This window comes from Salvelinus alpinus, chromosome 27 (assembly GCF_045679555.1).
Source record: "Salvelinus alpinus chromosome 27, SLU_Salpinus.1, whole genome shotgun sequence".
Classification (NCBI taxonomy): Eukaryota; Metazoa; Chordata; class Actinopteri; order Salmoniformes; family Salmonidae; genus Salvelinus; species Salvelinus alpinus.
Window position 1 is genome coordinate 11,580,013 of NC_092112.1, and position 27,917 is coordinate 11,607,929.

At 45.5% G+C, this 27,917-nt stretch overlaps 1 pseudogene; it reads right to left on the bottom strand.

Annotated features, from left to right (window-relative positions):
- Window positions 1–4,775: 4,775 nt before the first annotated feature.
- LOC139555797 (chromatin-remodeling ATPase INO80-like) lies at window positions 4,776–27,560 on the bottom strand (annotated as a pseudogene).
- Window positions 27,561–27,917: the final 357 nt, after the last annotated feature.

The window sequence follows — 27,917 nt, forward strand, 5'->3', positions numbered from 1 at the left end:
CCCACAGCTAACAATAAACAGAAAACAGACGCTATTGTGAGAGACCAGTCATTTAGCCCAGTGGTTCCCAAACAGAGGAACTAGGACCCCTGGGTGATACATGAGAAAACTCATGAGACCACAGGCCTACTGGTAAAATCCACATGAAGGGGTACATCAGGGGTACGAAGGGCAGAGCAAAATTCAGTTGGTGAAACTGTAAACGAAAAAGATTGGGAACTACTGATTTAGCCTGGCCTGATTACACTTGGCTGACTGACTCGACAACAGGGCATATTTCTCAGCCTGGCCTTGGCGTCTGGAATGTTCCACTGGTGAAAGGACCTTTTTCATATCATATGACTGCGCTTATAAATGTGTTATTTAGCCTATGTAGTGCTTATGAAGACTTTGTGAATGCTCTAGAGTCTTTCTAAAGCTGTTGTTGGTTTAAAAGTAGGACCAAGTGTCCCTGTACAGTTAACAGACCAATAAACACAGACTTATGCCATGTGGTCTGGATGCTCCGTACTGGAGGGTGTGAAGCAAGTATAAACACAGACTTATGCCATGTGGTCTGGACGCTCCGTACTGGAGGGGGTGAAGCAAGTATAAAGACAGACTTATGCCATGTGGTCTGGACGCTCCGTACTGGAGGGGGTGAAGCAAGTATAAAGACAGACTTATGCCATGTGGTCTGGATGCTCCGTACTGGAGGGGGTGAAGCAAGTATAAAGACAGACTTATGCCATGTGGTCTGGATGCTCCGTACTGGAGGGGGTGAAGCAAGTGCGGCGCCTCAGGAGGGACACGGAGGCCAAAATCAAGCTCCGTACCGCATCGCCGAGCACCTCCCCAAATGTTGTAGCTCTGTGTTGGAATGATTGGTTGACGGTAGGTGGGGGCGGTAAATCCTATATAAACACAAACTCACTTCCTTCACAATAGATAGGCTCTGCTCCATAAAGTCTAAGAAGTACGAATGCCCTGACTTCTGCAGTGTCACCGGTAAATGCTGCACGGCCAATACAGAGTCCACATCGACCACAAATCAGCTTTAAGAAAGAGAGTTCCAAACCTCTCTACCAATAGCAGCTCGTTTTCAGGTTTTCCCCTCCCCTCCCCTCCCCCAGACAGTCCAAGCTAAGTTCCTGCTTGAGAAATTGCTCTTTGCAAAGAAACTATTTTTTGTTTCTTTTTGACCATTTTAATTGAAAACAATCTCAATAAATTACCCAGAAATGATTTGATATTGAGATTAAAAAAAGGCTGTATTGGACCTTTTAAGAGAAATAGCAAAGATAGATGGCCACGAGACGAACCTCATGTTTAACAAACAAAGCTCAACGAGATTTGTATTTATGATCAAAACTCTTCCATCAATCGTCATAATCAACTCAAGCATCTGACGGCATTATTTTCTCCCACCCGGTTCTCAAGACTAGATGTGTTGGCCGATATTGGTTGGTAGCTCACGCCATGCTCAAACAAATACTATTCATCGGGTGTGTATAATGAAAAGGTGTGGGACTGCGATTTCAGTGAGAGGGACGGGAGGGAGGGTAGGAAAGGGAGGTTGAGACACGGAGAGAAAGAGGGTTGGAGAGGGGAAGGGGTGAGAAGGTGGCAGAGGGAGAAAGGGTTGAAAAGGAACAAAGGGTGGGAGAGAGCGAGAGAGGGTGGGAAAAAGAGAGAGAGAGATAGAGAGCGAGAGAGAGGAGTGTGGGAAAACTGGTGAACTACTGAACATATGAGCCTTGATGTGGCAACAATAGTTCAGTAGGATTGATGGAGCATTGGGTCATTTCCTTCACATCACTCTGAGACAGAGGAGAGACACGTCAACACACAGAGAGAAAGTGTCTGGGAGACTGTGAGAGGAGAGGTGAGACACGTCAACACACAGAGAGAAAGTGTCTGGGAGACTGTGAGAGGAGAGGTGAGACACGTCAACACACAGAGAGAAAGTGTCTGGGAGACTGTGAGAGGAGAGGTGAGACACGTCAACACACAGAGAGAAAGTGTCTGGGAGACTGTGAGAGGAGAGGTGAGACACGTCAACACACAGAGAGAAAGTGTCTGGGAGACTGTGAGAGGAGAGGTGAGACACGTCAACACACAGAGAGAAAGTGTCTGGGAGACTGTGAGAGGAGAGGTGAGACACGTCAACACACAGAGAGAAAGTGTCTGGGAGACTGTGAGAGGAGAGGTGAGACACGTCAACACACAGAGAGAAAGTGTCTGGGAGACTGTGAGAGGAGAGGTGAGACACGTCAACACACAGAGAGTGAGACACCTCAACTCGTCTGAAAATTAGTCACACACCCTCAGACACACACACACACACCCTCAGAGACACACACACACACACCCTCAGACACACACACACACACCCTCAGACACACACACATCGTGCAAACAGACATTGAGGCATGCAAGCGCAGTCAAACACAGAAAGAGGAAGACTTCCTGTGCAAGGCGAGTTGAGACGACATCACTAGGAGTCTGAATACAGAGCTGTGAATGAGACTGGGAACACACACACAGAAAGATGAAGACTTCCTGCGCAAGGCGAGTTGAGACGACATCACTAGGAGTCTGAATACAGAGCTGTGAATGAGACTGGAGACACACACACAGAAAGATGAAGACTTCCTGCGCAAGGCGAGGTGAGAGACGACATCACTAGGAGTCTGAATACAGAGCTGTGAATGAGACTGGAGACACACACACAGAAAGATGAAGACTTCCTGCGCAAGGCGAGGTGAGAGACGACATCACTAGGAGTCTGAATACAGTCTATCAACCTAAAAGCACTGGACACAATGACCAATAGTTAAACTTCCTCGCTTTGTCCTCCTCCCCCGAGAAACTTCACAAGCTCTCAGACGGTTCTCACACAACCAGGCCCCCCCCCCACCCCCCGTCCCCCAGCCCCCCCCCCCCACACACCATTCCCAGGGACAAAAACAATAGGACTCCAAACCAAAAGTGGGATGTCATTATAAAGTAAAGCGTAGGGTTGAAAGGTCTGTGAGCCGGGAAGTCTTTGTTAACCTCTGACCCCTACTACACATCAGTCATCTGGTCTGACAGAGACTGGTCTGTGTGACCCACAGTAACAGGTCTGAGATAAAGACACCCACAGTAACAGGTCTGGGATAAAGACACCCACAGTAGCAGGTCTGTGATAAAGTAGTGTGTTTGATAGAGAGTCTGAAGATCGGTAGGACACACTGGCTGGGAGAAGAGTACACTGGCTGGCAGTGGCAGAAGAGTAAACTAGGCTGGCAGTGGGAGAAGAGTACACTAGGCTGGCAGTGGGAGAAGAGTACACTAGGCTGGCAGTGGGAGAAGAGTACACTAGGCTGGCAGTGGGAGAAGGGTACACTAGGCTGGCAGTGGCACAGAGTACACTAGGCTGGCAGTGGGAGAAGAGTACACTAGGCTGGCAGTGGGAGAAAAGTACACTAGGCTGGCAGTGGGAGAAGAGTACACTAGGCTGGCAGTGGTAGAAGAGTACACTAGGCTGGCAGTGGCAGAAGAGTGCACTAGGCTGGCAGTGGGAGAAGAGTACACTAGGCTGGCAGTGGGAGAAGAGTACACTAGGCTGGCAGTGGTAGAAGAGTACACTAGGCTGGCAGTGGCAGAAGAGTACACTAGGCTGGCAGTGGGAGAAGAGTACACTAGGCTGGCAGTGGTAGAAGAGTGCACTAGGCTGGCAGTGGGAGAAGAGTACACTAGGCTGGCAGTGGTAGAAGAGTACACTAGGCTGGCAGTGGCAGAAGAGTACACTAGGCTGGCAGTGGGAGAAGAGTACACTAGGCTGGCAGTGGTAGAAGAGTACACTAGGCTGGCAGTGGGAGAAGAGTACACTAGGCTGGCAGTGGTAGAAGAGTGCACTAGGCTGGCAGTGGGAGAAGAGTACACTAGGCTGGCAGTGGGAGAAGAGTACACTAGGCTGGCAGTGGTAGAAGAGTGCACTAGGCTGGCAGTGGGAGAAGAGTACACTAGGCTGGCAGTGGTAGAAGAGTACACTAGGCTGGCAGTGGCAGAAGAGTACACTAGGCTGGCAGTGGGAGAAGAGTACACTAGGCTGGCAGTGGTAGAAGAGTACACTAGGCTGGCAGTGGCAGAAGAGTACACTAGGCTGGCAGTGGGAGAAGAGTACACTAGGCTGGCTCTGATGTCCTCTGGAATGACCCCTTGACTGAACTCCTGACCCAGGCTATCCTTATCCTGCTTCTTACTGTGACCTGAGGTGGTCCTCCCAGAGGGTTACCCTCCCAGAGCTGGCAGACCCTAGTTCCTCTGGCTCACTTTATGTGTCGTCTGATTGCAGGGCGGCAGGACGAGGGAAAGTGTTTCCTTCCACTGTTTTAGTTCCAACGCACACACAAGCACACTCACACACACACACACTCTCTCCGTACCTGGTATTCTGATGAGGGCCAGCCATGGTGGGGGTAGAGCGCCATCACTCCCCCAGGGCATCGTGGGTAAAAGGCATTGGCTCTAGACCACAGCTGTCAAACTCATTCCACGAAGGGCCGAGTGTCTGTGGGTTTTCGCTCCACCCTTGTACTTGATTGATGAAGTCAGGTCACTAATTAGTAAGGAACTCCCCACACCTGGTTGTCTAGGTCTTAACTGAAAGGAAAAAACAAAAACCAGCAGACACTAGGCCCTCCATGGAATGAGTTTGACACCCCTGCTCTAGACAGTCAATCAGAGGCCAAATCAGGGGGGCCATGCAGTAAGCGCTGCTAGACGGCCGAGCCCCCCTCCCGTCCGCGTCACCCGCCGCTCGTACTCGCCGCGCGGTCACCACAGTACCGCTCCATGGGAAGCCATGTTACCTAGGGAACCAAACAGGAGAATTATTTGTCATTCCGATGAAATGTTCAGATGTTGATTTGATCACTGTGATTTTTGATCTCCCCTTCTATAAATCTCCTTTCAGAGCCACCCTCAATATGTCACTGGGAACATGACTGTAACCTCTCATTGGTTCATTGTGCCAGCCAGCCAGGACCCCTAGGTCAGGTCTCACGACTCCAATTTGACAAATCAACTATTTGTTGTTCCACAGAGGAACACATGACAGGGTTGGTTTTTTTTGTTGGCTCACTAAATAAGCGCTAACAATATGTCCTGCTGGGGTGATTCATAAAGACCAGTGCCCATTCTGTGTCCTTCTCTGTATCCATACTATCGTCTCCTCCCACTCTCTCATCAGCCAGTATAACCCTCCTTCCTTCCTTCTTGTCTGATCTCAGACATGTTACAAACGTATTTTGGCACAAAGAGGCTCGCAGGCCTAAATGGGGACTCTATGAACAAGCTATGCCACAAAAGGTCAACCAAGGTCACAGGCCCTAGTTCTCTGTGATAATAAATAATATGTGTTATCAGGTTCCCACGGACGTGCTGCCACTCTGGCGCCTGCCTGGGTCTCTGCTCTGCCAACTGTGGGCAGAACAGGTCTAAAGAGCGGACTGCACAAGCTGAAAGGAAAAGGGGCACGAAAACTGAGGCGACAACTGTGAGATTTATTAGGTCAAAACAGAGTGTGTGTGTGTGTGTGTGTGTGTGTGTGTGTGTGTGTGTGTGTGTGTGTGTGTGTGTGTGTGTGTGTGTGTGTGTGTGTGTGTGTGTGTGTGTGTGTGTGTGTGTGTGTGTGAGAGAGAGACAGTGCAGCAGGTTGCGTGTTGGGGGAGGGTGTGTTGTCTTTGGAAACGTGCAACAATGAGCAGCCTTATATCTGCGTGACATGTGTTGTGTGAACCCCCTGTGGTGGCATCCAGCTGCAATCTAAACGAACAGTGACTTCTAAAAATGTCTCCTGCCTTCTGTTTTTCCTCTGTCGGACCACGTATTTATTTACCTTCCTAAAGAAAAACACACACACACACACTCTCTCTCTCTTATTCTCTCTCTCAAAACACACAGTGAGGCCTTACCCTGGGCATGGCAGTGGGCAGGAAGTTGGGTCGCTGGCCTGGTTGTAGGATGGTGGATTTGGCAGAGCATCGACTGTGGACCAGAACATCACTGTGACCCATCAGACCTGGGCTGGGACAGATCAACATCAGGTTCTGGAGACAGACACAGCATCAATAAAACAATCTGATGGACCTCCACCTTCTGTTGGCAGTGGAATGACTATCAGAATGGCTGTGAACCAGTCATTCACCCCCTCAGTGGAATGACTATCAGAATGGCTGTGAACCAGTCATTCACCCCCCCAATGGAATGACTATCAGAACAGCTGTGAACCAGTCATTCACCTCCTCAGTGGAATGACTATCAGAATGGCTGTGAACCAGTCATTCACCCCCCCAATGGAATGACTATCAGAATGGCTGTGAACCAGTCATTCACCCCCCCAATGGAATGACTATCAGAACAGCTGTGAACCAGTCATTCACCTCCTCAGTGGAATGACTATCAGAATGGCTGTGAACCAGTCATTCACCCCCTCAGTGGAATGACTATCAGAATGGCTGTGAACCAGTCATTCACCCCCCCAATGGAATGACTATCAGAACAGCTGTGAACCAGTCATTCACCTCCTCAGTGGAATGACTATCAGAATGGCTGTGAACCAGTCATTCACCCCCTCAGTGGAATGACTATCAGAACGGCTGTGAACCAGTCATTCACCCCCTCAGTGGAATGACTATCAGAATGGCTGTGAACCAGTCATTCACCCCCTCAGTGGAATGACTATCAGAATGGCTGTGAACCAGTCATTCACCCCCTCAGTGGAATGACTATCAGAATGGCTGTGAACCAGTCATTCACCTCCTCAGTGGAATGACTATCAGAATGGCTGTGAACCAGTCATTCACCCCCTCAGTGGAATGACTATCAGAACGGCTGTGAACCAGTCATTCACCCCCTCAGTGGAATGACTATCAGAATGGCTGTGAACCAGTCATTCACCCCTCTACCTTCTGTTGGTAGTGGAATGACTATCAGAATGGCTGTGAGAGAGAAATAAGTCTTATCCCTACATTGACAGACCCACAGCACCACCTAGTGGTGGGACAAAGCCAGTTCCTCAGCCCACAGTGGGTTAAAATTACAGTGGGATGGAGAGAGATCTGTTACAGTGGGGGAGAGAGATCTGTTAGAGTGGGGGGGAGAGATCTGTTACAGTGGGGGAGAGAGATCTGTTAGAGTGGGGGGGAGAGATCTGTTACAGTGGGGGAGAGAGATCTGTTACAGTGGGGAAGAGAGATCTGTTACAGTGGGGGGGAGAGATCTGTTACAGTGGGGGAGAGAGATCTGTTACAGTGGGGGAGAGAGATCTGTTACAGTGGGAGAGAGAGAGCTGTTACAGTGGGGGGAGAGAGCTGTTACAGTGGGAGAGAGAGATCTGTTACAGTGGGAGAGAGAGAGCTGTTACAGTGGGGGGAGAGAGCTGTTACAGTGGGAGAGAGAGAGCTGTTACAGTGGGGGGAGAGAGAGAGCTGTTACAGTGGGAGAGAGAGAGAGCTGTTACAGTGGGAGAGAGAGAGAGCTGTTACAGTGGGGGGAGAAAGGTGTTACAGTGGAGGAGAGAGAGAGCTGTTACAGTGGGGGGAGAGAGCTGTTACAGTGGGAGAGAGAGAGAGCTGTTACAGTGGGGGGAGAGAGCTGTTACAGTGGGAGAGAGAGAGAGCTGTTACAGTGGGGGGAGAGAGCTGTTACAGTGGGAGAGAGAGAGAGCTGTTACAGTGGGGGGAGAGAGAGAGCTGTTACAGTGGGGGGAGAGAGCTGTTACAGTGGGAGAGAGAGAGAGCTGTTACAGTGGGGGGAGAGAGCTGTTACAGTGGAGGAGAGAGAGAGCTGTTACAGTGGGGGGAGAGAGCTGTTACAGTGGGAGAGAGAGAGAGCTGTTACAGTGGGGGGAGAGAGCTGTTACAGTGGGAGAGAGAGAGAGCTGTTACAGTGGGAGAGAGAGAGAGCTGTTACAGTGGGGGGAGAGAGCTGTTACAGTGGGAGAGAGAGAGAGCTGTTACAGTGGGGGGAGAGAGAGAGCTGTTACAGTGGGGGGAGAGAGAGAGCTGTTACAGTGGGAGAGAGAGAGAGCTGTTACAGTGGGGGGAGAAAGCTGTTACAGTGGAGGAGAGAGAGAGCTGTTACAGTGGGGGGAGAGAGCTGTTACAGTGGGAGAGAGAGAGAGCTGTTACAGTGGGGGGAGAGAGCTGTTACAGTGGGAGAGAGAGAGAGCTGTTACAGTGGGGGGAGAGAGCTGTTACAGTGGGAGAGAGAGAGAGCTGTTACAGTGGGGGGAGAGAGAGAGCTGTTACAGTGGGGGGAGAGAGAGAGCTGTTACAGTGGGGGGAGAGAGAGAGCTGTTACAGTGGGGGGAGAGAGAGAGCTGTTACAGTGGGGGGAGAGAGAGAGCTGTTACAGTGGGAGAGAGAGAGCTGTTACAGTGGGGGAGAGAGATCTGTTACAGTGGGAGAGAGATCTGTTACAGTGGGAGAGAGAGCTGTTACAGTGGGAGAGAGAGAGAGCTGTTACAGTGGGAGAGAGAGAGCTGTTACAGTGGGGGGAGAGAGAGCTGTTACAGTGGGGGGAGAGAGAGCTGTTACAGTGGGGGACAGAGATCTGTTACAGTGGGGGAGAGAGAGAGCTGTTACAGTGGGGGAGAGAGAGCTGTTACAGTGGGGGACAGAGATCTGTTACAGTGGGGGAGAGAGATCTGTTACAGTGGGGGAGAGAGATCTGTTACAGTGGGGGAGAGAGATCTGTTAGAGTGGGGGAGAGAGCTGTTACAGTGGGGGACAGAGATCTGATACAGTGGGGGACAGAGATCTGTTACAGTGGGGGACAGAGATCTGTTACAGTGGGGGGAGAGAGCTGTTACAGTGGGGGGGGGGGGGGGGTCTGTTACAGTGGGGGAGAGAGATCTGTTACAGTGGAGGAGAGAGATCTGTTACAGTGGGGGACAGAGATCTGTTACAGTGGGGGACAGAGATCTGTTACAGTGGGGGACAGAGATCTGTTACAGTGGGGGAGAGAGATCTGTTACAGTGGGGGAGAGAGATCTGTTACAGTGGGGGAGAGAGATCTGTTACAGTGGGGGAGAGAGATCTGTTACAGTGGGGGAGAGAGATCTGTTAAAGTGGGGGGGGGGATCTGTTACAGTGGGGGGGGGATCTGTTACAGTGGGTGGGGGGAGATCTGTTACAGTGGGTGGGGGGAGATCTGTTACAGTGGGGGGAGAGAGATCCGTTACAGTGGGGGAGAGAGATCCGTTACAGTGGGGGAGAGAGATCTGTTACAGTGGGGGAGAGAGATCTGTTACAGTGGGGGAGAGAGATCTGTTACAGTGGGGGAGAGAGATCTGTTACAGTGGGGGAGAGAGATCTGTTAAAGTGGGGGGGGGGATCTGTTACAGTGGGGGGGGGGGGGGGGATCTGTTACAGTGGGGGGGGAGATCTGTTACAGTGGGGGGAGAGAGATCTGTTAAAGTGGGGGGGGGATCTGTTACATGAAGCTGGTCTAAACAACAACAACAACAACATGAAGCTGGTCTAAACAACAACAACATGAAGCTGGTCTAAACAACAACAACATGAAGCTGGTCTAAACAACAACAACATGAAGCTGGTCTAAACAACAACAACATGAAGCTGGTCTAAACAACAACAACATGAAGCTGGTCTAAACAACAACATGAAGCTGGTCTAAACAACAACAACATGAAGCTGGTCTAAACAACAACAACATGAAGCTGGTCTAAACAACAACAACATGAAGCTGTTCTAAACAACAACATGAAGCTGGTCTAAACAACAACAACATGAAGCTGGTCTAAACAACAACAACATGAAGCTGGTCTAAACAACAACAACATGAAGCTGGTCTAAACAACAACAACAACATGAAGCTGGTCTAAACAACAACAACAACATGAAGCTGGTCTAAACAACAACAACAACAACATGAAGCTGGTCTAAACAACAACAACAACAACATGAAGCTGGTCTAAACAACAACAACATGAAGCTGGTCTAAACAACAACAACATGAAGCTGGTCTTAACAACAACAACATGAAGCTGGTCTTAACAACAACAACATGAAGCTGGTCTAAACGACAACAACATGAAGCTGGTCTAAACAACAACAACAACATGAAGCTGGTCTAAACAACAACAACAACATGAAGCTGGTCTAAACAACAACAACAACATGATGAAGCTGGTCTAAACAACATGAAACTGGTCTAAACAACAACAACAACAACATGAAGCTGGTCTAAACAACAACAACATGAAGCTGGTCTAAACAACAACAACAACAACATGAAGCTGGTCTAAACAACAACAGCAACAACATGAAGCTGGTCTAAACAACAACAACAACAACATGAAGCTGGTCTAAACAACAACAACAACAACATGAAGCTGGTCTAAACAACAACAACAACAACATGGAGCTGGTCTAAACAACAGCAACAACAACATGAAGCTGGTCTAAACAACAACAACAACATGAAGCTGGTCTAAACAACAACAACAACAACATGAAGCTGGTCTAAACAACAACAACAACAACATGAAGCTGGTCTAAACAACAACATGAAGCTGGTCTAAACAACAACATGAAGCTGGTCTAAACAACAGCAACAACATGAAGCTGGTCTAAACAACAACAACAACAACATGAAGCTGGTCTAAACAACAACAACAACAACATGAAGCTGGTCTAAACAACAACATGAAGCTGGTCTAAACAACAACAACAACATGAATGGTTTCAGGATCATATGGAGCCTGGACAGCTGATCTAAACAACAACATGTAAACATTCAGCTGTCTAAACAACAACAATATGTAAACATTCAGCTGGTCTAAACAACAACATGTAAACATTCAGCTGTCTAAACAACAACAACAACATGTAAACCTTCAGCTGGTCTAAACAACAATAAAAAATAGAGATATGGTCTGAACAGAGAAACATTCAGCTACAAATCATTACATTAAGACAAGTGAAATTGAACACTTTTCTTAAGTATTAATGTCCTTTGTAAGTACATAAAATATCAAATGGCAGTGAAATATAATTGCAGGAGATGTGGTGTGTATACTGTCCCTACTCTGGTCGATGGCAGACTTGTTCTCTGCATGGCTCTCGATGTCTGTAGAGAACCACAAGTCTTCATGGGAGTCCAACAGCGTAGGCATGATGAAATGAAGCAGGGCCCACAACTAAAGAGAGAGCAGTAGAGAACAATGTCTGGTCCTGGGCCCAGATTCACAAAACACTTCTTACGCAAAAAAAACTTAGGAAGCTGCTTAGCTGCTTAACTCAAAAAGTTCATAAGTGCAATTCCTTAATAATATCTTAAGATTTTATGTCCTCAAATGTCTTCTTATTCATCTTCTTAAGATGGTTGTTGCTAGGCAACCGTTTTAGCTAGCTATCAAGCTAGCTAAAACGGAAATGTCTTCTTAAGGTCGTGTGAATCTGGGCGACAGACAGACAGACAGACAGACAGACAGACAGACAGACAGACAGACAGACAGACAGACAGACAGACAGACAGACAGACAGACAGACAGACAGACAGACAGACAGACAGACAGACACACACACACACACACACACACACACACACACACACACACACACACACACACAGACACACAGACAGACAGACAGACAGACAGACAGACAGACAGACAGACACACAGACAGACAGACACACAGACAGACAGACAGACAGACAGACAGACAGACAGACACACACGACAGACACACACACACACACACACACACACACACACACACACACACACACACACACACACACACACACACACACACACACACACACACACACACACACACACACACACACACACACACACACACACACACACACACACACACACACACACACACACACACACACACACACACACACACACACACACACACACACACACACACACACACACACACACACACACAGACAGACAGACAGACAGACAGACAGACAGACAGACAGACAGACAGACAGACAGACAGACAGACAGACAGACAGACAGACAGACAGACAGACAGACAGACAGACAGACAGACAGACAGACAGACAGACAGACAGACAGACAGACAGACAGACAGACAGACAGACAGACAGACAGACAGACAGACAGACAGACAGACAGACAGACAGACAGACAGACAGACAGACAGACAGACAGACAGACAGACAGACAGACAGACAGACAGACAGACAGACAGACAGACAGACAGACAGACAAAGACAGACAAGACAGACAAACCAGACAGACACTTTTGTTCCATACAGTCTAGATAAGTTTTCAGGGTATAGACATGGCTCTTTGGGTTGACTTGATTCACAGTGAGCCAAGCTAAGACAGGCTTTATTTCCCTGACTTAAGTTACGTTCCACTGGAGTTTTTACAACCAGAAAAGAACAATAGTTGTTAAATACCCAAGCTATAGTGTGAACATGGTATATGACCTTTCACCTCTGCCATGGTGTTCTGTATAGGTGTTACAGCAGCAGTTTGTTTCTACACCGGAACTGGATCAGGACGTTCCACCGAACACTGGTACTTCTCTTCAGTGCCTGGGCCTCATCTAGAACCATGTCCTGCCAGCTGAAAGCTGGCGATCACCACGTGGAACGGAGCATTATGGGTGTACAGGGTTTTCTACAGGGGGAGACGAGGGTGTAACCGATGTGAAATGGCTAGCTAGGTAGCGGTGGTGCGCGCTAGCAGCCTTTCAGTCGGTGACGTCACTTGCTCTGAAACCTTGAAGCCGCGGCCTTTGTGGCGCGATGGGTAACGACGCTTCGTGGGTAACTGTTGTTGATGTGTGCAGAGGGTCCCTGGTTCGCGCCCGGAGCGAGGGGACGGACTAAAGTTATACTGTTACAAGGGCATAGGTTGTTCAGTAGGAGGACTTAGCTTAGATCCAGTTACCAACTCAGCCTTCTCGGCTCTTAGAATATTGCATCGTCACTTATTGTAAAACACATAGTGAATGTGCCATTGGCTCTCCGGGCTCCAGAACTTCCTGATCACCTTCCTGTCATGAGGGTTCCACTAGTATGGCAACACCTGAAGGACAAACATTACACAAGGTAAGCACACAGAGTTTACAAAACATGAAGAACACCTGCTCTGTCCATGACATAGACTGACCAGGTGAAAGCTATGATCCCTTATTGACGTCACTTGTTAAATCCACTTCAATCAGTGTAGATGAAGGGGGGGAGACGGGTTAAAGAAGGATTTTTACGCCTTGACACAATTGAGAGATGGATTGTGTGTGTGTGTGCCATTCAGAGGGTGAATGGGTAAGACAAAATATTTAAGTGCATTTGAACCGCGTTTGGTAGTAGGTGCCATGCACACCGGTTTGTGTCAAGAACTGCAACGCTGCTGAGTTTTTCCACACTCGACAGTTTCCCGTGTGTATCAAGAATGGTCCAACACCCAAAGGACATCCAGCCAACTTGACACAACTGTAGGAAGCATTGGAGTCAACATGGGCCAGGCATCTTGTAGAGTCGATGCCCTGATGAATTGAGACTGTTCTGAGGACAAAAAGGAGTGCAACACAATATTAGGAAGGTGTTCCTAATGTTTCTATAGTAACTATTGACTAAATGTATTTAAATATTTAAAAGGAGTTCTCCTGTGTAAAAAAAATTAAACATTTGTCTTATCACAACAGTGTTTTTAAATGCACAAGCTGCAACAATACTTGTTTCAATATAAAAGAGAACTTTTTTAGTTTTCATACAATGTCCTTTTACAAAATCTCCTTCTTGTTTGGCCAGAAAACATGTGAACTCTGACTGGAGATGTGAGAGTTAATGAATCAGGCGTACCGGCTGAGGCTCCGTTGTGTGTGTGTTTCCATTGTTGTTGGGTCCGTTTCTATGCCCGTCTCGTTCCCCAGGAACTAACTGATATTCATCTGACATTTGTTAACACCTCGTTACCATGGGGAAACTTTTGATTTACTATCTTCTGAGAAACAGCCAACAGTGACGGAGGAGGAGAGAGGAGGAAGAGGAGGGTGTGGAGAAGGAGGAGAGAGGGGGAAGAGGAGGGTGTGGAGAAGGAGGAGAGGAGGAAGAGGAGGGTGTGTGGCAAGATGCCAGGCCTCTGATACAAGCTGGTTGACATGCCGCACCCCCCTCACATCTACAACACAGTGAATTAACCCCTCACATCTACAACACAGTGAATGAACCCCTCACATCTACAACACAGTGAATGAACCCCTCACATCTACAACACAGTGAATGAACCCCTCACATCTACAACACAGTGAATTAACCCCTCACATCTACAACACAGTGAATGAACCCCTCACATCTACAACACAGTGAATGAACCCCTCACATCTACAACACAGTGAATGAACCCCTCACATCTACAACACAGTGAATGAACCCCTCACATCTACAACACAGTGAATGAACCCCTCACATCTACAACACAGTGAATGAACCCCTCACATCTACAACACAGTGAATGAACCCCTCACATCTACAACACAGTGAATGAACCCCTCACATCTACAACACAGTGAATGAACCCCTCACATCTACAACACAGTGAATTAACCCCTCACATCTACAACACAGTGAATGAACCCCTCACATCTACAACACAGTGAATTAACCCCTCACATCTACAACACAGTGAATGAACCCCTCACATCTACAACACAGGGAATTAACCCCTCACATCTACAACACAGGGAATTAACCCCTCACATCTACAACACAGGGAATTAACCCCTCACATCTACAACACAGGGAATTAACCCCTCACATCTACAACACAGGGAATTAACCCCTCACATCTACAACACAGGGAATTAACCCCTCACATCTACAACACAGTGAATGAACCCCTCACATCTACAACACAGTGAATGAACCCCTCACATCTACAACACAGTGAATTAACCCCTCACATCTACAACACAGGGAATTAACCCCTCACATCTACAACACAGGGAATTAACCCCTCACATCTACAACACAGGGAATTAACCCCTCACATCTACAACACAGGGAATTAACCCCTCACATCTACAACACAGTGAATGAACCCCTCACATCTACAACACAGTGAATGAACCCCTCACATCTACAACACAGTCAATTAACCCCTCACATCTACAACACAGTGAATTAACCCCTCACATCTACAACACAGGGAATTAACCCCTCACATCTACAACACAGGGAATTAACCCCTCACATCTACAACACAGTGAATTAACCCCTCACATCTACAACACAGGGAATTAACCCCTCACATCTACAACACAGTGAATTAACCCCTCACATCTACAACACAGTGAATGAACCCCTCACATCTACAACACAGTGAATGAACCCCTCACATCTACAACACAGTGAATTAACCCCTCACATCTACAACACAGTGAATGAACCCCTCACATCTACAACACAGTGAATTAACCCCTCACATCTACAACACAGGGAATTAACCCCTCACATCTACAACACAGGGAATTAACCCCTCACATCTACAACACAGGGAATTAACCCCTCACATCTACAACACAGGGAATTAACCCCTCACATCTACAACACAGGGAATTAACCCCTCACATCTACAACACAGTGAATGAACCCCTCACATCTACAACACAGTGAATGAACCCCTCACATCTACAACACAGTGAATGAACCCCTCACATCTACAACACAGTGAATTAACCCCTCACATCTACAACACAGGGAATTAACCCCTCACATCTACAACACAGGGAATTAACCCCTCACATCTACAACACAGGGAATTAACCCCTCACATCTACAACACAGTGAATGAACCCCTCACATCTACAACACAGTGAATGAACCCCTCACATCTACAACACAGTCAATTAACCCCTCACATCTACAACACAGTGAATTAACCCCTCACATCTACAACACAGGGAATTAACCCCTCACATCTACAACACAGGGAATTAACCCCTCACATCTACAACACAGTGAATTAACCCCTCACATCTACAACACAGTGAATTAACCCCTCACATCTACAACACAGGGAATTAACCCCTCACATCTACAACACAGTGAATGAACCCCTCACATCTACAACACAGTGAATTAACCCCTCACATCTACAACACAGTGAATGAACCCCTCACATCTACAACACAGTGAATTAACCCCTCACATCTACAACACAGGGAATTAACCCCTCACATCTACAACACAGGGAATTAACCCCTCACATCTACAACACAGGGAATTAACCCCTCACATCTACAACACAGGGAATTAACCCCTCACATCTACAACACAGGGAATTAACCCCTCACATCTACAACACAGTGAATGAACCCCTCACATCTACAACACAGTGAATGAACCCCTCACATCTACAACACAGTGAATGAACCCCTCACATATACAACACAGTGAATTAACCCCTCACATCTACAACACAGGGAATTAACCCCTCACATCTACAACACAGGGAATTAACCCCTCACATCTACAACACAGGGAATTAACCCCTCACATCTACAACACAGTGAATGAACCCCTCACATCTACAACACAGTGAATTAACCCCTCACATCTACAACACAGTCAATTAACCCCTCACATCTACAACACAGTGAATTAACCCCTCACATCTACAACACAGGGAATTAACCCCTCACATCTACAACACAGGGAATTAACCCCTCACATCTACAACACAGTGAATTAACCCCTCACATCTACAACACAGTGAATTAACCCCTCACATCTACAACACAGGGAATTAACCCCTCACATCTACAACACAGTGAATTAACCCCTCACATCTACAACACAGGGAATTAACCCCTCACATCTACAACACAGGGAATTAACCCCTCACATCTACAACACAGGGAATTAACCCCTCACATCTACAACACAGTGAATTAACCCCTCACATCTACAACACAGTGAATTAACCCCTCACATCTACAACACAGGGAATTAACCCCTCACATCTACAACACAGTGAATTAACCCCTCACATCTACAACACAGGGAATTAACCCCTCACATCTACAACACAGTGAATGAACTGAGAGAAAGAGAGGATCGGTGGGAGGGGGGGGTCACGGAAGGAGAGCGAAAGAGAACAAAGTAAGAAAACAGCCGAGGACAGAGAATGAAAGAGGGGAACATTTCCCTGCTGTATCCATGTGTCTCCTATGGTGCAGTTGGTGTCAGGTTAGCAGTGTAAACTCCTGTTGCCAGTTATTCAACGTGGAGGCAGGAGAGATGATGAGGAACGGACCCCAGACGTTGTCACGCTGTACAGGTCGGTAGGACCACACTCAGTCAGTCACCACAACAGGTGTGTGTGTGTGTGTATTAAAAACAGAAAACACTTGGCGACAAGGCACAGTTGTCTTCCTACGGGACAAGGGCTCGAAACAGTAGACTGACATTCTCCAAATGTCCCTCTACTTCCCCTTGCATTTATAAGCAACTTAGGTTCAGAGAGACTCATGCAATTATGTCATGGATGCAGCTGGAATGGTCCCATTCATCAACAATTGTCCATAAAAAAAAAGAATGACACTTTTTTTCACTCGTTCTTTCTCAACAATGAGACGTTGCAGCTTTTGCATCCGAAGTGCAAACACAATAGAGTACTTTTGAGTTCATCCAATGTTTGGTTTGTTCGTTTGTACGTCATGTTCCATTTCACCAGGCAAACAGTATTTTACATAGAGTTTGTATTTGAGCAAGGTGTGAGAGCTTACCTCAGCCAGGGGCCCCAGCAGGGCGGTACTCTGAACAGTCATCCCCAGACCCAGCTCATCTGCTAGGATACCATTAATACCCTACGGAGAGAGAGAGACAGGAATTACATCACAATGAGTCATTACATGAAAAATGTAAGAGATATGAGAGACAGAGAGACAGACAGACAGACAGACAGACAGACAGACAGACAGACAGACAGACAGACAGACAGACAGACAGACAGACAGACAGACAGACAGACAGACAGAGCGAGAGAGAGAGAGAGAGAGAGAGAGAGAGAGAGAGCGAGAGAGAGACTCACCTGTTCGTAGAGGTTAGCCAGCCAGTTCATGCCTTTGAGCTGATAGCCCTTCAGTTTCCCTTTGAAGATGGTTGAATGGGGGATGTCCACTCCGGCCTGGATAGAAGGGTTAGACAGGCTTGTAGCTCTCCCCGAACCCTGACCTCCCACTGGCCTGGTGAAGGGAGGCACAGCGACTGTCCTTAGCCTCCTTGTCAAAGAGACGCATCTAGAGGACTTAAGTCTGCTTTGAAAATGCTGGCCAGTGTTCATGTCTGTCAGCGGCGGCTGGTGGGAGGAGCTATAGGAGGGTGGGGTCATTCTAATGGACGGGATGGAATAAATGGAACGGAGTATGTTTAATATTGTTAAATTAATTCCATTCCGGTCATTACAATGAGCCTGTCCTCTCATATCTCTTCCCACCAGCCTCTTCTGGTCTACGTGGGTCAACATTATGGACTTCATGATGATGGGGTGTTGGAGGTAGTACCGGTACTTACTCTGGCCTGGTGCATCTCGTAGGCCTCTTTAGCGTTCCTTCGGGCCTGAGACTTGTAGTTTTCACCATCTGAGACGGACAACAATTCAACACCATGACAACTGAACTTCATTTCACAAAAAGTGTAATGTACCTCTTCACGGTCAAGCACACAAGAAGACTCCACTTGAGATCCAAGTAACCAATCAATTATGATTGGATTTGACTATTAATTAACCTGACTGTGTTATTTAGAGTGTTAAAGTAACAATCATTACTGTTGTCCTCCTGTCCAACGCTGAACATCACCCATCCCCCGATGTCCATCTGGCTGTGAGAGGAGGTATCATCCAGCTTGAGAATGTCCTCCTGTCCCCCCTCCTCCTCCTCTCCCTCCGCCCCAGGACCCTTGCCCCCCCCTCCCCATGAAGTGGGCGTACAGTTCCGTCTGGGTGATCAGGAAGTTCAGTTTACACAGCGGACGTTTCACCTGGAAGGAGACAACTGGAGATATGAGGGTTGTCCTGTGATAATGAGGTAAGTTTTATGGTGTATTATGGAATTAAGCAAACACTCATTTTACATTTTATAGCCCAGTTGTTTTACAGGCCAGTTGTTTTACAGGCCAGTTGTTTAAACCTCTCTAGGGTATGTGGGACGATAGCGTCCCACCTCGTCAACTGCCAGTGAAACTGCAGGGCGCCAAATTCAAAACAACAGAAATCCCATAATTTAAATTCCTCAAACATACAAGTATTTTACACCATTTTAAAGGTACACTTGTTGTAAATCCAGCCACAGTGTCCGATTTCAAAACGGTTTTACGACGAAAGCACACCAAACTATTATGTTAGGTATGAGCCAAGTCACAGAAAAAGACAGCCATTTTTCCAGCCAAAGAGAGGAGTAACAAAAAGCAGAAATAGAGATAAAATTAATCACTAACCTTTGATGATCTTCATCAGATGACACTCATAGAACTTAATGTTACACAATACATGTATGTTTTGTTCGGTAAAGTTCATATTTATATCCAAAAATTAGAGTTTAGGTGGGACGCTACTGTCTCACTTGGCAAAAAGCCAGAGATAATGCAGAGCGCCAAATTCAAATTAATTACTATGAAAATTACTATAAAAATCGAACTTTCATTAAATCACACATGAAAGATACCAAATTAAAGCTACACTGGTTGTGAATCCAGCCAACATGTCAGAATTCAAATAGGCTTTTCGGCGAAAGCATACGATGCTATTATCTGAGTATAGCACCATTGTAAACAAAGAGAGAGAAGCATATTTCAACCCTGGAGGCGCGACACAAAACACAGAAATAAAAATATAATTCATGCCTTACCTTTGACGAGTTTCTGTTGTTGGCACTCCAATATGTCCCATAAACATCACAAATGGTCCTTTTGTTCGATTAATTCCGTCGATATATATCCAAAATGTCCATGCGTTTGATCCAGAAAAACACCGGTTCCAACTTGCTCAAACGTGACTACAAAATATCTCAACGGTTACCTGTAAACTTTGCCAAAAAACTTCAAACTACTTTTGTAATACAACTTTAGGTATTTTGTAACGTTAATAATCGATAAAATTGAAGACGGGATGATCTGTGTTTAATACAGGATTAAAACCAACTATAGCTAGCTTTCTGGTCACGCGCTTCTATCTAACAGGACACCTCAAGTGACTGTCCTTCAAAATGGCTGTACTTCTTCATTACACAAAGGAATAACCTCAACCAATTTCTCAAGACTGTTGATATCCAGTGGAAGCGGTAGGACCTGCGAGCAGGTCCCTTAGAAATCTGGTTTCCCAATGAAAATTCATTGAAAAGAGAGTGACCTCAAAAACAAAAATTCTGAATGGTTTGTCCTCGGGGTTTCGCCTGCTAAATAAGTTCTGTTATACTCACAGACATGATTCAAACAGTTTTAGAAACTTCAGAGTGTTTTCTATCCAAATCTACTAATAATATGCATATCTTATCTTCTGGGGGTGAGTAGCTGGCAGTTTAATTTGGGCATGCTTTTCATCCAAAATTCCGAATGCCTACCCCGGCCAAACCCGGACGACGCTGGGCCAACTGTACGCCGCACTATGGGACTCCCAATCACGGCCGGAGGTGATGCAGCCTGGATTCAAACAAGGGACGGTAGTCACTACCGTGCCTCCAGTCACTACCGTGCCTCCAGTCACTACCGTGCCTCCAGTCACTACCGTGCATTCCAGTGCCTCTTGCACTGAGATGCAGTGAACTTAGACCGCTTCGCCACTCGGGAGTCCTCATCTCCTCGTCCAGTTTGCGTTGTTCCAGAGACTCTCTTCCTGTGTTCCTTCTCATATTACTTCCAGTAGAGCGTCATCACCTTGGTCGGTCTCCCGGCCCGGGGAAGGGTCTCCTGGGCTTGGATGGCTGCCCTACGCACCTCACGCAGACACTGGTGGGCCAGCTGGAGATGGTGAAAACATTCATATACAGATACTGTTCTATTGAGGAGAAAAACACGCTTCACCTTTTTTGGTATTGGTTAGGACAACGTTCTTGGCTGATATTTTTTTTATCTCAGGCATTCAAACAGAAAAGTAAGGCAATTATGAATATATTACTCAATTATTATTAATAAACCAATCGACATGCTCTACACAGACTATGAACTTTAGCCCCTCCTAGAAATCCACAAAGCATCCAAGAGCAGGAGTGCTGATCTCGGGTCAGATCCACCAGTCCATATAAAAGGTCAGATCCACCAGTCCATATAAAAGACTAAACTGATCTCGGGTCAGATCCACCAGTCCACATAAAAGGTCAGATCCACCAGTCCATATAAAAGGTCAGATCCACCAGTCCACATAAAAGGTCAGATCCACCAGTCCACATAAAAGGTCAGATCCACCAGTCCATATAAAAGGTCAGATCCACCAGTCCACATAAAAGACTAAACTGATCTCGGGTCAGATCCACCAGTCCACATAAAAGGTCAGATCCACCAGTCCACATAAAAGGTCAGATCCACCAGTCCATATAAAAGACTAAACTGATCTCGGGTCAGATCCACCAGTCCACATAAAAGGTCAGATCCACCAGTCCACATAAAAGGTCAGATCCACCAGTCCATATAAAAGGTCAGATCCACCAGTCCACATAAAAGGTCAGATCCACCAGTCCATATAAAAGACTAAACTGATCTCGGGTCAGATCCACCAGTCCACATAAAAGGTCAGATCCACCAGTCCATATAAAAGACTAAACTGATCTAGGGTCAGATCCACCAGTCCATATAAAAGGTCAGATCCACCAGTCCATATAAAAGGTCAGATCCACCAGTCCATATAAAAGACTAAACTGATCTCGGGTCAGATCCACCAGTCCACATAAAAGGTCAGATCCACCAGTCCATATAAAAGACTAAACTGATCTCGGGTCAGATCCACCAGTCCACATAAAAGGTCAGATCCACCAGTCCACATAAAAGGTCAGATCCACCAGTCCATATAAAAGGTCAGATCCACCAGTCCATATAAAAGACTAAACTGATCTCGGGTCAGATCCACCAGTCCACATAAAAGGTCAGATCCACCAGTCCATATAAAAGACTAAACTGATCTAGGGTCAGATCCACCAGTCCATATAAAAGACTAAACTGATCTAGGGTCAGGTCCACCAGTCCATATAAAAGACTAAACTGACCCTAGATCAGCAGTCCAAGTCTGAGATGCTTTCTGTGTACGGGGCCCTGAGGACAGTTCACAGTGGTGTAAAGTATTTAAGAAAAAATACTTTAAAGTACTACTTAAGTAGTTTTTTGATTTGAAGTAGTTTTTTTCAGTATCTGTACTTTACTTTACTAAATTCAGCAAAAAAAGAAACGTCTCTTTTTCGGGACCCTGTCTTTCAAAGATAATTCGTAAAAATGCAAATAACTTCACAGATCTTCATTGTAAAGGGTTTAAACACTGTTTCCCATGCATGTTCAATGAACCATAAACAATTAATGAACATGCACCTGTGGAACGGTCGTTAAGACACTAACAGGTTACAGACGGTAGGCAATTAAGGTCACAGTTGTGAAAACTTAGGACACTAAAGAGGCCTTTCTACTGACTCTGAAAAACACCAAAAGAAAGATGCCCAGGGTCCCTGCTCATCTGCTCATCACCAGATACTGACTGTTATTTTTGATTTTGACCCTGCTTTGTTCAGGGACACATTATTCAATTTCTGTTAGTCACATGTCTGTGGAACTTGTTCAGTTTATGTCTCAGTTGTTGAACCTTGTAATGTTCATACAAATATTTACACATGTTAAGTTTGCTGAAAATAAACGCAGTTGACAGTGAGAGGACGTTTCTTTTTTTGCTGAGTTTATTTATGTTTTTGACAACTTTTACTTCACTACATTCCTAAATAAAATTATGTACTTTTTACGCCATACATTTTCCCTGACACCCAAAAGTACTCATTACATTTTGAAAGCTTAGCAGGACAGGAAAATGGTCCAAATCCCCCACAAGAGAACATCCCTGGTCATCTACTGTCTCTGATCTGGCAGACTCACTAAACACAAATGCTTAGTTTGTAAATGATATCTGAGTGTTGGAGTGTGACCCTGGCCATCAGTACATAAAAAAAATTGATAATCGTGCCATTATACTTTTACTTTTGATGCTTAAGTATATTTAAAACCATATTGTCACGACTCCGACCGAGGCAGGCTCTCCTTCCCGTTCGGGTGGCGTTCGGCGGTCGTCGTCACCGGCCTATCAGCTGCCACTGATTCTTTCCTCCCCCTCCTTATGTGTTTATTGGTTACACCTGTTTTGTGTCTGTTCCAAGTAGTTGGGCTTTATCAGTCAGCCGGCCCGCCCGTTGCTTTGTGCGGGATTGTTTATTGTAAGCTTGGTGTTTGTTATCAGACGTTACGTGTTTGTGTATGTTCGAGTATAATACTGGACTGTTTTCGTTCCCCGTGTCTGGGGCAGTTTATGTTGAGCACCCAGTGTCGAGTGGGGTGGCCGAGGTTCTCCGTGTTTCATGAAATGAACATTATTATTGAATCCTCTGTTTTCCTGCGCCTGACTTCGCACTCCGACACCCAGTCCTTACACATATACTTTGACTTTTACTCAAGTACTATTTTACTGGGTGACATTCACTTTTACTTGAGTCATTTTCTATTAAGGTTTCTTTACTTTTACTCAAGTATGCGAATTGAATACTTTTTTCCACCACCGACAGTTCACAACAACTCACAGATTTACAAAGACCTCCACCCACTCCTACATTTATCACCATGACTCTTAAAGCCGTCTCAGACTACACCACCCAGCGTACCTTGGGTGGAGAGCAGTTGTGTTCTATCACACTGACACTGCTGCAGCTGAGGGGTGAGAACGGTTACAACACAAACTAAGGAACAATTCAGATACATCCACCAAGACCACCCCCTACATCACTAAGGTTTGGTTTCCCTGACATAGATTAAACCTCGACTAAAAGCATGCTCAGTGGAGAATTTATGTATTTTTTGTCCAGGACTAGATTTGTTGTTTGGGAAATCTAAATTTTAGACACTCAATCATAAAGCCATGCAAATAGCTTGAGCCATTTCCTGCTCTTCTTCAGCTTGGATATGTTGTATAGCCTGGTTTTGTCTGCCCTGTGTATAGCCTGGCTTTGTCTGCCTTGTGTTCTGTGGAGAGAGAATGAGAGTAGGAGGGGGAAGTGTGAAAGAGAGAATCAATGGCAGTGAATAAAGGTCTGTGTGAGATTGGATATTGATACAGGATATTGCACTAGTATGGAGTCAATGTTTACAATTAATCTGAGATTGCACCTTGGAATCCAAATTCCTACTAAAGCATATCCTGTAGCAGCACGATCATATACACGATACAACAGCTGGTAGGGAGTGGACTCGTTTAAAGGTGCACTATGTAGAAATCACTCCGCCATTTCCTGGTTGATAAAATTCTTAATATTCGCCTAATTTCAGTTTATGTGACAAAATAAGATAGTGTAGTGTAGAGAATCATTGTACCATCTAAACCGCTGTGAAATATATTTTCCTTAACCAAACATATTGTATTTTCAGCAGGTGTACAAAACTGAAAGTAAAAGATGCAAAAACGAAATATAAGAACAGGAAGCATAGAAGTAGAGCACACAGAACAGATCTACCGCTTCTTAGACTTGCTTTCAATGAGAATGACACCTTTATAACTCACATTTCTATGTGAATTTTGTCGGGACGCCCAAAATGCTACATATTGCAGGTTTGAACCTTCCAGCTGAACTAATTGAACCTTCCAGGTGAACTAATTGAACCTTCCAGCTGAACTAATTGAACCTTCCAGGTGAACTAATTGAACCTTCCAGGTGAACTAATTGAACCTTCCAGCTGAACTAATTGAACCTTCCAGGTGAACTAATTGAACCTTCCAGCTGAACTAATTGAACCTTCCAGCTGAACTAATTGAACCTTCCAGGTGAACTAATTGGACCTTCCAGCTGAACTAATTGGACCTTCCAGCTGAACTAATTGGACCTTCCAGCTGAACTAATTGAGCCTTCCAGCTGAACTAATTGAACCTTCCAGGTGAACTAATTGAACCTTCCAGGTGAACTATTTGAACCTTCCAGCTGAACTAGTTGAACCTTCCAGCTGAACTATTTGAACCTTCCAGCTGAACTAATTGAACCTTCCAGCTGAACTAATTGAACCTTCCAGGTGAACTAATTGAGCCTTCCAGGTGAACTAATTGACCCTTCCTGGTGAACTAATGTAACCTTCCAGGTGAACTAATGTAACCTTCCAGGTGAACTAATTGAGCCTTCCAGGTGAACTATTTGATCCTTCCAGCTGAACTAATTGACCCTTCCTGGTGAACTAATTGAACCTTCCTGGTGAACTAATTGAGCCTTCCTGGTGAACTAATTGAACCTTCCTGGTGAACTAATTGAGCCTTCCAGGTGAACTAATTGACCCTTCCAGCTGAACTAATTGAACCTTCCAGCTGAACTAATTGAACCTTCCAGGTGAACTAATTGAGCCTTCCAGGTGAACTAATTGACCCTTCCTGGTGAACTAATTGAACCTTCCTGGTGAACTAATTGAGCCTTCCTGGTGAACTAATTGAACCTTCCTGGTGAACTAATTGAACCTTCCAGCTGAACTAATTGAACCTTCCTGGTGAACTAATTGAACCTTCCAGGTGAACTAATTGAACCTTCCTGGTGAACTAATTGAACCTTCCAGGTGAACTAATTGAACCTTCCTGGTGAACTAATTGAACCTTCCTGGTGAACTAATTGAACCTTCCAGCTGAACTAATTGAACCTTCCTGGTGAACTAATTGAACCTTCCAGGTGAACTAATTGAACCTTCCTGGTGAACTAATTGAACCTTCCAGCTGAACTAATTGAACCTTCCTGGTGAACTAATTGAACCTTCCAGCTGAACTAATTGAACCTTCCTGGTGAACTAATTGAACCTTCCAGGTGAACTCTCACTAAGCTCATATTCACCTTGTAGTAGAGCTCCATTGAGGCTGTTTCCCTCGGTAACAAGCCCCTCCTCCTTCGGGTCACAGGACCCATCCTTTAATCAGCGCCACGCGCTGATTGGTCAGCCCCAGAGAAGGCCCCTCCCTTAGTCCACCATCATCGCTGTCATCACTGCGATATGAAAACCATATACACATAAGTCCAGAGTCATCCCAGTCACATCAATAAAGGACATTTAGCATTAATTCCAGGCTGCAGAGAAATCCCCAGTGCTGACTCTGTTATTGACCTTCTGGTCATGCTAGAAGAAGAAAACTAAAGTATAGCGCCCTCTAGCCACAAAGAGGATTTAGAACACTGGTTAAGAGTTTCCACTTGAATATTTTCCCAGCGGAGTGCAAAGACCCCAAAATCAACATCACGGGCCCTTAAATCTAACCTCACATAGAACAGGTGAAGGTCACATGAAATGTTATTGTGCCAACATGTGTCTCTGTTCTGTTGTAATGTGTTGTTGTAATTCATATTGTATAGTACCTAAATATAATCTATGTTCTGTTGTAATGTGTTGTTGTAATTCATATTGTATAGTACCTAAATATAAATCTATGTTCTGTTGTAATGTGTTGTTGTAATTCATATTGTATAGTACCTAAATATAATCTATGTTCTGTTGTAATGTGTTGTTGTAATTCATATTGTATAGTACCTAAATATAAATCTATGTTCTGTTGTAATGTGTTGTTGTAATTCATATTGTATAGTACCTAAATATAAATCTATGTTCTGTTGTAATGTGTTGTTGTAATTCATATTGTATAGTACCTAAATATAAATCTATGTTCTGTTGTAATGTGTTGTTGTAATTCATATTGTATAGTACCTAAATATAAATCTATGTTCTGTTGTAATGTGTTGTTGTAATTCATATTGTATAGTACCTAAATATAAATCTATGTTCTGTTGTAATGTGTTGTTGTAATTCATATTGTATAGTACCTAAATATAATCTCTGTTCTGTTGTAATGTGTTGTTGTAATTCATATTGTATAGTGCCTAAATATAATCTATGTTCTGTTGTAATGTGTTGTTGTAATTCATATTGTATAGTACCTAAATATAAATCTATGTTCTGTTGTAATGTGTTGTTGTAATTCATATTGTATAGTACCTAAATATAAATCTGTTCTGTTGTAATGTGTTGTTGTAATTCATATTGTATAGTACCTAAATATAATCTCTGTTCTGTTGTAATGTGTTGTTGTAATTCATATTGTATAGTACCTAAATATAATCGCTGTTCTGTTGTAATGCATTGTAAATAACTGTACTTTTCCTAGATAGGGCTCTGTGGAAGACTGAGGCGGTCTGACAGAGGAAGGCGTCGAGGCGTAGGGATCTCTCCAGGTGCTGGAGGTGAAGTGGCTTGGCCAGACCTGATGAAGACCCTGCTGCCACATCGTCTACCTCCGCCTGCCCAACCCCAGACGCCATGGAGGACTGAGATCTGTAGGGCCTACTGGGCAGGTACACTCACTGAGGAAGAGAGATTGAGAGGGGGAAAAGATAGTTGGAGATAAAAGGAGCGGGATAGGGAGAGAGAGAAATGGGAGGGGAGAGAGAGAGAGACAGAGAGAGGAGAGAGAGAAATGGGAGGGGAGAGAGAGAGAGAGAGAGAAATGGGAGGGGAGAGACATGGGAGGAGAGAGAGAGAAATGGGAGAGAGAGAAATGGGAGGAGAGAGAGAGAAATGGGAGGAGAGAGGAGACAGAGAGATAGGGAGAGGAGAGAAATGGGAGGGGAGAGAGAGAAATGGGAGGGGAGAGAGAAATGGGAGAGAGAGAGAAATGG